Raw genomic sequence first — 13,178 nt, 5'->3', positions numbered from 1 at the left:
GACCTTAGGCATCATAGTTAGGATTATGACTTTTAGCCATCAACTTTAAAATTCATCCCTTGTATCTCTTCGTGCTGCCTCAGTGTGACTGAGACACTGCTGTTTATTACCCCGTCTTGTTCATTCACAGCTTGTCACTTCCAACATTCTGTTTCGAGTCACATCGGAGTAAGAATTCATTGAGCTGACAACCTATCACAGGGCATCTTTGCACATAAAATGAACCAATTTATAGTCATTGCTGACAGCTGTTTTTTGAAGGAACGGCCATTTTCCTTAGCTGATTGCAAAGAACAGTGATTAATTCAGCTCATCAGCCTGCAGCAGCACATGCTAAAAAGGGTCTCATTGTGTGAAGCCTGCTGGTATCTTAAACCTGCATTTCTGAGTTTGTCAGAATTTCCTGAGCCTAGCCTGGAGTTCCGGAGGTCACTTCATCCACCCTCCTGTCTCCAGAGACCCCTAAATGAAAATAGAGCCTGTTTTTCCTCGGCAATGGGCCCTGAGGAGAGGTGAATTTAGCAGCATCTGTGTTTCAGGATCCTGTGGACATTAGACAGGCCGCCCTCCTAGCCAGGTGACTTGTCAGGACCTGAAAGGGGCAGAGTCTGATGCTACAATTACTGGAAATATTTAAGGAGCAGAGGCAGGACTGGCTCCCCTTCCCCCTCCCTGGTCTAGAGCGAGAGGAGGTGTGTGGTGAGAGGAAGCGGACTTTTGTTTGTATGAAACCCGAAGGAGGCATCCGTGCAGCTTACAACCATGCGAGCTCTTCTTCCCAACGTCTTTCTGCGATGGAAGGACTTGAGCGCCATGTTCGACATGACCTCCAGGACCTTGCTGTGGACCCCCTGGTGGAGCCAGGACCCTCCAGGAGAGCTGAGGGGTAGAAGAGACCCAGGAGAGTGTAGAGTAAGGACGGGGAGAGAGTGACAGCAGAGGGGGAGGAATCTCCAAACAGCAGTCTCGTGAAGTGGGCTTCAGCTAGACGGGCCGGGACTCCATGGTCAGCTGACCCTGAGTCATTTTCTTTCTAGTGACAGCAGCCCAGCTCGGTGGACCAGACATTGACCAGCGGCTGCCAGGACTTTCCTCTTCCCTCTACAGGGTGAACTTGGACGGAAGCATCTGCACCAATCCATAGAGTGGGGACCACCCTGCCAGCCGTGGGCTCAGGCGCCAGGCCCCAGCCATGAAAGTTCTTGCCTCCAAGCCCCTGTCATCCAGGTGGGGAGGGAAAGTGGAGACGGATGACTGATCCTCTCCACTGGGCCAGACGGGAATCCAGGAAGCGACTTCCTTCCTGTCCTCCACCGCCCAGCTCCTTCTTCTAGTCCGAGTTGTGCTTATTCTTTTTGTCACCCTCTTGTGTGTGTCTTAAGCACATATATCTCCATTTTTTCCTCTTTAAATTTTTTATGTTAACACAAATGTTGCCACCTCCTTCCCCCAGTTCTCTGCCCAGCCAGTCAATGGTTTTGAATCCCTGATGCGTCCATTTCTGCTCGCTAGTTATTCTTCATGGAAACGGTATGAACAGATCAGTAAAAATCACAGCAGCGTTTTGTTCAAACGTTGTTCAAACGTTTTGTTCAAACGTTGTTTGAACAAACGTTGTTTGTTCAGCGTTTTATTCATCATAACAAGTTACATTGGCCATGTTTCATAGCTTAGTGATAGAACGTTTTGGTTGTGGAGTTTCTCCGGTGCTCTCCCGTACCTTTTTTCATATATTTAAAATTCCTAATCAACTATACCTCAATAAAATTTAAAAAAAATTAAAAATGTAAGATTCCTTGACTTCTGTGAAGGCGGCGTATTTTGGACCCGCATTTTGCAGACACGGAAGCGACGGCTCAGGGCATCGCCAGCACGTTCGTCGCGAGGCTGGGCTGGGAGCTGGGGCTTCGGACTCCTTGTCTCCTGCCCACGTGTATTCAGCGCGCTCGGAAGGACGGAAGAGGCTGCTGCCTTGGGGAGCCGTGTTCAACTCACGTGCGTATTCCAGACACAGCTGTCGCTTCTGCAAAAATGGTCGAGAGGTTGACTCTTGAGCTGCCGGCCACCCACCGTGGTGGGAGGATGCGATTTGAGCCGGGCTGCTCGCCTTCGGGAAGCCGCGTCTACATCCGCATCACCGCTGGGCGAGGCAGGAGGTAGGGTTTCCAGGACGGTTGGCAAGAATCGTGCCTCGTATCTCCCAGAGAACGCATACTGCTGTAAAGGAAGAACTAGTTGGTTTTTCTCCAGCTGCTGAGCTGTGAAGAAGCGAGAAGCTCTGTCTCCAGGGCAGGACAGTCCTCGGAGAAAACAGGGGGGCCCTGCCTCAGCACAGATGAGAAAACTGGGCGAGTGCACCTGCCCTGCATCACGGGCTGCTCTTCCGCTGGTCCTTCTGGGGCCTCGCTGCCCAGAGAGGCCGCAGGCTCCAAGCCAGAGGGGGCCTCTCACCGCGTTCCGCCGTACATAGAGCAAAGCGTCACCTTCCTGCGGCCGTTCCCTGTAACGGGAATGTGCTGGGAAGCAGCGGTCTCACAACTTCCCCTTGGTTCCTAACAACATTAAAAAGAAAAACGCTGGTGTGTCTGGAAGCAATTTCGGAGGCCTCGGGATGCGGCAGGTGTCAGTGATTGGCTGTCAGGTTGTCATTTACAAGACAGTTCACTGAGTAAGTGATTCCAAGGGGCTCAGGAACCAGACCCAGGACGGCACATGAGGCCCCATCCTGCAGTTGGAGCTGAACCTTGAGTCATTTGCTTGATGGAATTTTTTCTTTCCCTAGAAACAGGAAATAGAGTCTCAGCTTTCTCCCTAAGCCTCGGGCAACAGGGCCCATGCAGGAAGTCCCCTTCTCTCCTCGTCCGGCAGACAAAGATGCACACACGTCCCCAAGCTCTGCAGACACAGCTCTGCTTTCCGCCGCCGGGTCCCTGGATCCCTGTCCCCTCCCCTGGGCTGGTCCCAGCATAAATCTCTACATCTCGGGGTCACTCCCCCTCTGCACACAGGCTGCTTTGCAAGTGGGAGAAAGGGTCCACAGAACTGGATATAAATTTCCGAGGGAACAGATGGGTGGTGTGTTTGCACACAAACCTGTATGAATCACAAACCAACCCAGAGAGACGGGGACCTAGGCGATGCATAAAACTTCTTGCCAGCAACGCTGTCAGCTTCATAAAGCTTCAGTTCGCTACCCTGACAGCCTGAAATGTCTCCCTTATTCCTGGAGGGAGCACAGGGTCCCAGGTGACGTCACAGCGCAGCTGCACCAGCCCCTTCCATAGGGTGGACGGATGGCACCCTGAAATGCTTTCCTGAGCCACCTGTCCTGCCCAGGACCCCTCTGAGCACTGAAGCAGTCAACCAGTAAGAGATTCACAGCGCAGGGCAGGGTAGACACCTCGGGCGCCCGTGGCAGCCCAGCCCTTGCACTTGCAGGGGAGGCCCAAGGCCGGGGAAAAGCCACCAGTTATCTCTGGAAATGGCCAGCCTGTTTTTCAGTTCTCCCTTTGAGTGCTTGCTAGAACAGCATCTTAGAAGTGTGTTAAGGCCGCTGCCATCCTAGCAGCGTAGACAGGGGCATGAATGCTGCTTTCAAATGAAGCCCAGCTGGGAATCAGTATTGTCGTCCCCGGAGATCTGATTCCCAGCAGCTCCAACTGGTCCCATTATGCCAATCACCTCATCTCCTTTCTGTTTTCCTCACTGCCTTCCTCTCTTTATGAGTTTGTTCCCCTTTGGGAGTAATCTCCAAAATCCTCAGTTGTTTTCAGAATACTTTAAAAATTTTTTATTTTATATTGGGGCATGGTTGATTGTAACAATGTTGTTAGTTTCAGGTGTACAGCAAAGTGATTCAGTTATACAGTTATATATACAGAATACTTTTGATTTACCTTTTTAAAGTAAACCTTTTAGTTGAGCATAATTCATACAGAGAAGTGCACAATGTCTGAGGATCGAGCTCCAAGAATGCCCACGAAATGAACACGCTAATGTAGCAAAGCAAACAGATATGGAAACAGAATCAGCCGCATCCCAGGAGCCCCCATGAGCCCCTTCCATCCCTGCCCACCCACAGGGGAGCCCTCTGCTTCGTCACTGGGAGTTGACTTGGCTTATTTGGAACTTTACTTAAGTGGACTCGTGCGACAATACGTCTCTGAGGTTCACCTGTGTTGTTGGGTGTGGAGTTGCTGAAGAGTCCTCGAACTCGTTTGCTCTGAAAGAACGCTTAACCAATAACAAGTGGAAGAAGATGACTTCGGACAGGAATTTTAAAGCCAGCTTGAGTGTGGATGGGAGATCCCAGAGAACTTGGCCTTTAGAGTGTCTGAGCTGGAGGTGGAAGGTGAGCTAAGAGCCCGTGCCCCCCCCCAGCCCCCTGCTCTGCTCTGAGATGTGCTCCAGCTACCTCTCTCTTCATCCCAGATCGATGATCAAAATGAGGACAAACTGAGTGTCTCTTGTTTGCCTAAGTGAGTTTGTATACCAAGCTGTGTGTACCTCCTGGAAAGAATGCTCACCTGAGCTTGGGATTCAGAGCCAAGTGGATCAACTGAGAATCTAGACTGATTTCCAGGAATGTGGAGTCAGACACAGCCACCGATGAATAAATCGACAAGCGTCCGTAAGTGCCGCTGCGCTTTTCCTTCACTCACCTACATCCACAGGCTCTGAACTAAGTCCTTCATTTCTTTTTTCATTGGTGAATGAGGTTCCTATATCACAGAGCTGAAGATGCAAGCCATGATGTCATAGAGCAGCATATTCTACACCACTAAGAAATAAAAAGTGCCCGAGCTGGAGAGTCCAGTGGAGACCCGTGTGCAAAGCTGAGACACTAAAACCATTCACTGTGCGGGGAAAAGAGAAATGGCTCAGCCAGGCAGACACGTGAGCGAGGAAGCACACCTGCCTCCACCTGGGCACGTGGGGAGGCAAGGAAATAAAAGTCGCATGAAGATTTGAAGCCAAAGCGTATCGTGATCCGTCAGTGGACTGAATTCGCACCGGCGAGCGTAGCATCCGTTTTAAAGTGGCCTCTGTGTTGCTCCCTGATTCTGGCAGAAGCAAATGCGGATCTTCCCTGGAGAAGGCAGACTTCCTCCAGGGAACTGCAGTGGTGAGATGCCATCAATCTCAAATTTCAGGATCTTAGAATGGGAATACATGACATTTGCTAATAACACCTACTTCTCCGACTTGTGGTGGAGATTGATGTGGAAACATACACACTGCTTAGTGTATAATAAGTTCAGTAAACGGTAGTCACCACTGGGTATCGTGTCCCACCTCTCTGTATTTATGAGTAGGTACCCTGGAGTCCCAGTAACTCTGGCCAGAGAGCACAATGAAAGTAACAGCGGGAAGCCTGGGCGGGCAGGGGCGGCTTCGTGCAGGAGAGGTCTTGAGCCTGGTTGTGAAGGATTGAACAAGTCAAGAGGGGAGAATATTCCAGGCTGTGGAAAGGGTATGAGCAAAGGCTGGGAGGCGGACGCAGACATGGCCTACGAAGAAGGAAGGGGATGAGTGCGAAGGGCACGGGTGTGAGAAGGGATGGGGAGGGGGCGCGGCTTGGAGTCCTGTCTGGAACTGATGGACGGTCCTGGTAAAGGAACGGTGTGCTGTCCCCGTCACCTGAGCTGACCAGGATGAGCTCTGATGGTGCAGCCACTGGAGAAGGGTGAAGCTGGGGACAGTCCTGAGCCATGACCGGCTTTATGGCTGCAGCAGGACAGTGTGCTGGGGGGGTGGGAGGGGATGGGCCGCTGCCCTGACACCCCAGGTGAACACAGACAGTGTGAGTTGCAATAACATCACGTTGGAAGGAAAAATAAAGAGCAAAAAGGTATAAGAGGTTATCACTTATGTATATTTCAAAGACACACAAAAAACAGTAGATGTTTATGGGAACACGTGATATGCAGTAAAAAATGAAGGATCACACAGCCACCAACATGTGGGTGTGTGTGGGTGGATGGAATCCCAGGCACCTTTGCTATATCTGTCATCCTTTATCTATTTAAAAGAGAGGGATACAGTGATTGCATGTATACAATTACATAGTAAAATGCTAGCAGGTTTTTAATTTTAGTGGTCAGCACGGAGGTGCCAATTATATTATTTTCTGTATGTTTGCAAGTTTTTATAATTTTCAAAAAAATTAAACAATGAAAAGCTGCAAAGAACTATATCAAAATGTTCCTAGAAATATATTACTGCGCTCACGTGGCTTGTGCCAGCGTGGGAGAAGTGTGCGATTCTTCTCTCCCCTTGGTTTTCCAAGTTCTGTGACTATAGTATTTTTTATAAGGAAACACTTACAGATGATTCTTTTAATTTGTTTAAAAAGTAACTATATGGAAAAGAAAAATGAATAGCAGACTCTGTATCAACCTCTTTGTATCAACCTCTCAGCAGACAGGGCTCCTTTGTAAGGTGTGATTAATAAAATCCGCTGGGGACGGTATTAGCGGGCTCTCTATTACCGGGCTCATGTCATACAAAGGGTGCAGTGTTGCTGATTCTGACACCAATATTTCCGCAGGCCTGAATTGACAGAATCTTTCTGAATGTGTCATTTATGGTACCAAATGAAAAAGGTCTTGTTCACCAGCCAGACTCTAGGCCCGAAAGGGACAGACAGATCTGTATGCGGGCTCTTTTGCCCAATTTAAAACCAGCATCTTCATAGTAACCAAAATTAATTCAGCACGAATTTTGCTGAATCGGATCCTGGGCCTGCAGGGAGGGGGGGGTGCATCGATGGTCAGCTGCGTAGATGGGCCCAGTCCTCTCGCCGCCGGGGTCACTACACAGAAGTGTAGAAATGTAAATAAAGTTCCTCAGACCCCCAGTTCACAAACGCTGGGACAACCAGCATCCTCCCCATGTTTGCAGGGAGGTGGGGGAGTTTCCAGGTTCTCGCAGTCGCCTCTAGCCTCTTGTTCTGAAATCCTTTCCCCAGATTGTTCCTCTTGAACCTGCAGCCCCCCGCTGGGGGCTCCCTCTCCCCCCAGGTTTGAGGAGGTGGGGTGCACGAGGGGGTGATGGAGGGGCTGAGCTACTGCCCCACAAAACTTCCCCCAAGTGAACAACCCCCCACCCCAAAAACCCCTGCTGATAAAGCCCTTCTGCTCTCCGCTGTTTCCTACTCCTCTATCTACTGTTTTGGTTTTGGTTTTGTTTTCTGGTCTAGGGTCTCCTAGCCATTCAGTCTTGCGCTGCCCTGAGTAAATATATTAACCAGAACAATTTTGTTCTTATAGTTTTATTCCCATCCATCTTGGCTTTGCCCCAAGGGCTGTTCCCCCCCACCCCACCCCACCCCACCCCACCCCCACCCCCTGCAACAAAATAGTACCTCAAAGGGTTTTGTCAAAAAAGAATTCTCCACGCAAGGTGAAATGCTGCCTGCAGAAGTTAAATGGTCACCATTCCGCCCCACAGTCCTGCTACGGGCGGGGCTCACCCCTTCACGACGTAGCTCGAGAATCAGAATGTATCTGGAGCCAAGCTGACCATATAGTTCTAAGTGTCAAACAAATGGTGAAAGCAGAAAGTTTTGTAGCTGTGGGTGTGGCATGGGGGAGAAAGCTAAGGCATTAGATGACCTGTAAGAGATTGTCTGAATTACTGAAATGATGGAAACAGAGGCAGAATTTTCAATAACGGCTCTGAGACCGGCTTCTTGTGCCCTCAGGCTGTTTTGCAGGCTGGGGGCGGTTCCCTCTGTCCAGAAGATGCCGTGGGCTCCGAGCTATCAGCCACTTCCTGGGGGGAGGGGCGGAGGGGGTCTCTGCTCTGGTCTGATTGCCAAGCACGAGAGAGGCCTGCATTTTCCTGCCTGAAGTTGGGAGTAAAAGAACAGTGCAACTAGGACAAGCCCTGGAGTCCTGGTCCAGCTGAGCAGGGAGGTCATTTCTGAAAGTGGAGCTATAACAAGAGCCACCTGTGCCGTAATGACCTCCTAGATTAAGAAAAAGTTGAAAAACCAGACCTGAAGGAAGCAGAGTCCTTCCCACGAGGGCAGTGCAGCCCTAAGTCTGTTTTGGAAATGAACCAGCTGTGAGCAGACACGGCCCCACGCAGTGACTGGGAGTTGGTGTGGAGAAACAGGAGCCAGGCCCAGGAATCGAGAGAACAAAGCACGACACAGTCAACTGCAGCTCTGAGCTCCTCGCTTCACCCACGGCGCTTGGTCATCCCTTGCAAGTCCTCAGAATCTGTCCTGCCCGAGAGAGACCCCAAGACCCGAGTGCACACGTGGCCACTGCCCAGCAGCTTTCCCTGAAAATGGCAGCAATGGGGGCGGACGCCTCACAGCTGGGCTGCGCATCGTTGCAAGCACGGATCGCCCGGCAGCTGGAAGGGTAGTGAGTGCTTGAGAAGAGAACGCTGGTTCAAGGACACGGAGTGTCTACTTATTTTTACTTCTGGAAACGCTTCACCTTGCGTTTCCACTGCCGCCTCTTCTACGGCTGTTGCCTCAGCTCCTACTTGCATCCTCTGCCCATAAAACAAGGTGAAGTGGATGTGCGACTTGACAGAATGAACCATCTGGCGCTGGGCACGTGGTTTTTCAGTAAAGCTGCCAGTACCAGCGTACGTGATGCTGGCACGATTGTACTTGGGGACAGCGCCTCCCACTGTCTTTCCTGTGAGGTGTCTGCGTCCCTCTCACTTGTGCTAACCCCTCAAGGAGACAGAGGGCTGCTGAATAACTACGGATGCACCCCAGGAACAAGACGTGCGGTCCAGCATCCCAGCTGGCGGAATCATTTTCTAGTCAATCTGCAGTGAACTTTAACCTAAAACAAGCCTGCTTTCAGAATTAACTAGACCGTTAGGGGGCGTATGACAGGGAAGATGCCCGATGGGCTCAGAAGAGCTTCTCGCAACCTGGTTATGATGCAGAGGGTGTGTGTCACCCCCGAGTGATGGAGGGGCCCCTGCTTGGTATTCTTGATGTCACGTGGGTGAATATCCCCACTTACATGTACGCACACCTCTTGTCTCTTGCCTATAAACTGGGTGGTAAGATACTAGTGGTCAAAAATTGCTTGTTACACACCTTTCATGCTTAATGGAGTACTGAGTTGAAATTGCTTATTTTGTGGACCTTTGCCACACCTGCCCCAGCAGGAGCCGGTAAATCACTGACCCAGGATTGGAGAATGAGTCCAGACAGGTTGGCTAGTCCTACGTACATCATTGATACAGGTTTGCACTAAATAAAATATTTACTGGGTGGAATATATACATTAATTATCCTAGAGATAAAAATTGGGGGAGATATAATTTATTATGGAAAATTTCATAAAATTTTCATCAATATTGAGAAGAAAAATAGTATAATAAATCTTCATGTATTCAGCACCCAGCTTACCAATTATCAACTCAAAAAAAAAAAACCCAATTATCAACACATACCCAACCTTTTTACATATATACACTCCCTGTGGATTATTTTGAAGCAAATCTCAGCTATCACATTTTGTCTATAAGCACTTCACTATGGCCCTCTAAAATAGTAAAACTCTTAAAAAAAATAACCATTATAACAATACCACCCCTAAAATAATTAACAATTACTTAGCATCATCAAATATCCATTCATTTAAAATATTTTTCAGATTGTCTCATTTTTTTTATAGTTCTTTCAAATCAGGATCCAAAGAAGGTCAAATCACTGTAATTGACTGATATGCCGCTTAAGTCTCTTTTAATCTAATCTCTGATTTCTCCCTTTCTCTCCCCACCCTTTGTATTTGTTGAAGAAACCAAATTATTTGTCCTGTAGGTCTGGGTTTTGCTAATTGCATTCCCATGGTATCTTTTAGCCTGTAGCTCTCAATGGTGAAAAACTGAAAGCATTTCCTCTAAGATCAGGAACAAGACAAGGATGTCCACTCTCGCCACTATTATTCAACATAGTTTTGGAAGTCCTAGCCACGGCAATCAGAGAAGAACAAGAAATAAAAGGAATACAAATTGGAAAAGAAGAAGTAAAACTGTTACTGTTTGCAGATGACATGACCCTATACATAGAGAATCCTAAAGATGCCACCAGAAAACTACTAGAGCTAATCAATGAATTTGGTAAAGTTGCAGGATACAAAATTATGCACAGAAATCTCTCGCATTCCTATACACTAACAATGAAAGATCAGAAAAAGAAATTAAGGAAATAATCACATTCACCATTGCAACAAAAAGAATAAAATACCTAGGAATAAACCTACCTAAGTAGGTAAAAGACCTGTACTCAGAAAACTATAAGACACTGATGAAAGAAATCAAAGATGACACAGACGGAGAGATATACCATGTTCTTGGACTGGAAGAATCAATATTGTGAAAGTGACAATACTACCCAAAGCAATCTACAGATTCAGTGCAATCCCTATCAAATTACCAATGACATTTTCCACAGAACTAGAACAAAAACCTTAAAATTTGTATGGAGACACAAAAGACCCAGAATAGCCAAAGCGGTCTTGAAGGGAAAAAATGGAGCTGGAGGAATCAGGCTCCCTGACTTCAGACTATACTACAAAGCTACAGTAACCAAGACAGTATGGTACTGGCATAAAAACAGAAACATAGATCAATGGAACAGGATAGAAAGCCCAGAGATAAACCCATGCACATATGGTCAACTAATCTATGACAAAGGAGGCAAGGATATACAGTGGAGAAAACACAGTCTCTTCAATAAGTGGTGCTGGGAAAACTGGACAGCTACATGTAAAAGAATGAAATTAGAACACTCCCTAACACCATACACAAAAATAAACTCAAAATGCATTAAAAACCTAAATGTAAGACCAGAGACTATAAAACTCTTAGAGGAAAACATAAGCAAAACACTCTATGACATAAATCACAGCAAGATCCTTTTGACCCACCTCCTAGAGAAATGGAAATAAAAACAAAAATAAACAAATGGGACCTAATGAAACTTCAAAGCTTTTGCACAGCAAAGGAAACCATAAACAAGACAAAAAGACAGCCCTCAGAATGGGAGAAAATACTTGCAAATGAAGCAACTGACAAAGGATTAATCTCCTAAATATACAAGCAGCTCGTGCCACTCAGTACCAAAGAAACAAACAACCCAATCCAAAAATGGGCAGAAGACCTAAATAGGCATTTCTCCAAAGAAGACATACAGATGGCCAAGAGGCACATGAAAGGATGCTCAACATCACTAATTATTAGAAAAATGCAAATCAAAACTATAATGAGGTTATCACCTCACATGCCCATTAGAATGGGCATCATCAGAAAATCTGCAAACAACAAATGCTGGAGAAGGTGTGGAGAAAAGGGAACCCTCCTGCACTGCTGGTGGGAATGTAAATTGATACAGCCACTATGGAGAACAGTATGGAGGTTCCTTAAAAAACTAAAAATAGAATTACCGTACAACCCAGCAATCCCACTACTGAGCATATACCCAGAGAAAACCATAACTGAAAAAGACATATGCACCCCAATGTTCATTGCAGCACTCTTTACAATAGCCAGGTCATGGAAGCAACGTAAATGCCCATTAACAGATGAATGGTTAAAGAAGATGTGGTACATATATACAATGGAATATTACTCAGCCATAAAAAGGAACGGAATTGGGTCATCTGTAGAGACGTGGATGGACCTAGAGTTTGTCATACAGAGTGAAGTAAGTCAGAAAGAGAAAAACAAATATCGTATGTTAATGTATATATGTAGAATCTATAAAAATGGTACAGATGAACTGGTTTGCAAGGCAGAAATAGAGACACATATGTAGAGAACAAACGTATGGACACCAAGGGGGGAAAGCGGCGGGGGGGGTGGTGGTGGTGATGGTGATGGGATGAACTGGAAGATTGGGATTGACACGTATACACTGATATGTATAAAATGGATAACTAATAAGAACCTGCTGTATAAAAAATAAATTTAATTTAATTTAAAAATTCAAAAAAAGAAAGAAAAAAAAAAGACATCAGGGAGCTAAGAGGACATTGAAGCCAGGAGCCAGAAGCTGGGGAGGTGGCCTGGAGGCAGAGGCGCTGCTCCAACTAGAGGTGCTGACTCAGCAAGGGGCACCAAGGGGCCTCTGGGCGGAGCTAATGGTCTATTTGTTGACCTGCTGCTGGTTACACAGTGTGTTTACTTGGTGGAGATCCACTGAGATGGACTCATGATTTGAGTACTTTTCTCTTTATATGTTTTGTCTTAAAAAAAAAAAGTCATTTAAAGGCTTTGGCAATTAACAAACTAGGGTTTGAGGCCCAGCTCTGCTGCTTGGAAACGTGCCCTCAAGAGAGTTCATCTTTTTCAAAACCCAATCTCTTTAGGTGTAAAATGTGGAGTGTAAGTGACAGCCTCATGGGAGTGTTCTGAGGTGTAAATGAGAACTTGTCAAGTGGCCTGTCAGGTGCCTGGAAGCTGGTGGGGCTCAGAGAACAGCACCTCTGATGATGTGTTGCCTTTTTCTGAGAACCTGCTATGCCGGGTGCTGCATTTCTATCTCACCCTCTGCGGTCTGTGCCGTTTCACAGAGAAGGAAGCCAAGGCTCAGCGTGGTGAAGGCCTTGCTCTGGATGGTAAACAGCAAACAGCAGGGCTGAGATTCAGACTCAGGCCTCGTCCAGGACCAGGGCTGGGAACCCTTGTCTATATGGCTGGCGGATTAGTCATTACATGGAGAATCCACTTCCAGATCTGGCCTCTGTTTCTGCTAAGTGAATACAATCTCAAGATTAACTTCTAGATTCAGCCTTGTTTCACAGTATTTCCAGTTTGCCCAGATTAAACGTACTTGTCCCAATGAACTCTGTAGAAAAGGGAGGCATTTAATCTCATCTCAAGGTGAAATTGAGAAATGCGGTAAATTAGATTGCAGATTCTATTCCAGAGTAACCAAAATAAATCTTTGCCAAGCTCAGAGGTAACTCAAGTGTTCATTAGTCTTTTTTCTTTTTTTACATTTTAATACTTGAATAATTGGAATTCATTTTTTGCAGCAAATATACGTTATATTTTTGTATTATTTATTCTCATGACTATGAAATCACACTTGTTTATGCATCCTCCATGTTCCATACCCAAACGCTTATGATCAGTGAATTCGTATTTTTACTTTATGTAAATGTTCATTAGTCTTAAAGAAGAAGGGGGGA

General features: G+C 46.8%; 2 long non-coding RNA genes across 4 annotated transcripts in view; one reads left to right on the top strand and one right to left on the bottom strand.

The window, feature by feature from the left end:
- LOC109551566 (uncharacterized) overlaps positions 1-3,720 on the top strand; it is a 52,595-nt gene extending 48,875 nt beyond the window's left edge. For all 3 annotated transcript variants that reach the window (XR_012334293.1, XR_002178372.3, XR_002178373.3), the window contains one exon: positions 1,038-3,720. This is a non-coding gene — a long non-coding RNA (uncharacterized lncRNA). The remainder of the gene's footprint in view (positions 1-1,037) is intronic.
- A 192-nt stretch (positions 3,721-3,912) lies between these two features.
- LOC141279625 (uncharacterized) lies at positions 3,913-4,570 on the bottom strand. Its single transcript, XR_012334207.1, has 3 exons — positions 4,527-4,570; positions 4,174-4,233; positions 3,913-3,992 (listed from the first exon to the last, which is right to left on the bottom strand). It is a non-coding gene; the product is annotated as an uncharacterized lncRNA (long non-coding RNA).
- Between the last annotated feature and the right edge of the window lie 8,608 nt (positions 4,571-13,178).

The sequence above is a fragment of the Tursiops truncatus genome, chromosome 10 (assembly GCF_011762595.2).
Source record: "Tursiops truncatus isolate mTurTru1 chromosome 10, mTurTru1.mat.Y, whole genome shotgun sequence".
Lineage (NCBI taxonomy): Eukaryota > Metazoa > Chordata > Mammalia > Artiodactyla > Delphinidae > Tursiops > Tursiops truncatus.
Note: the sequence above shows the minus strand (reverse complement) of the source record. Positions and strands in the feature narration are given on the sequence as shown.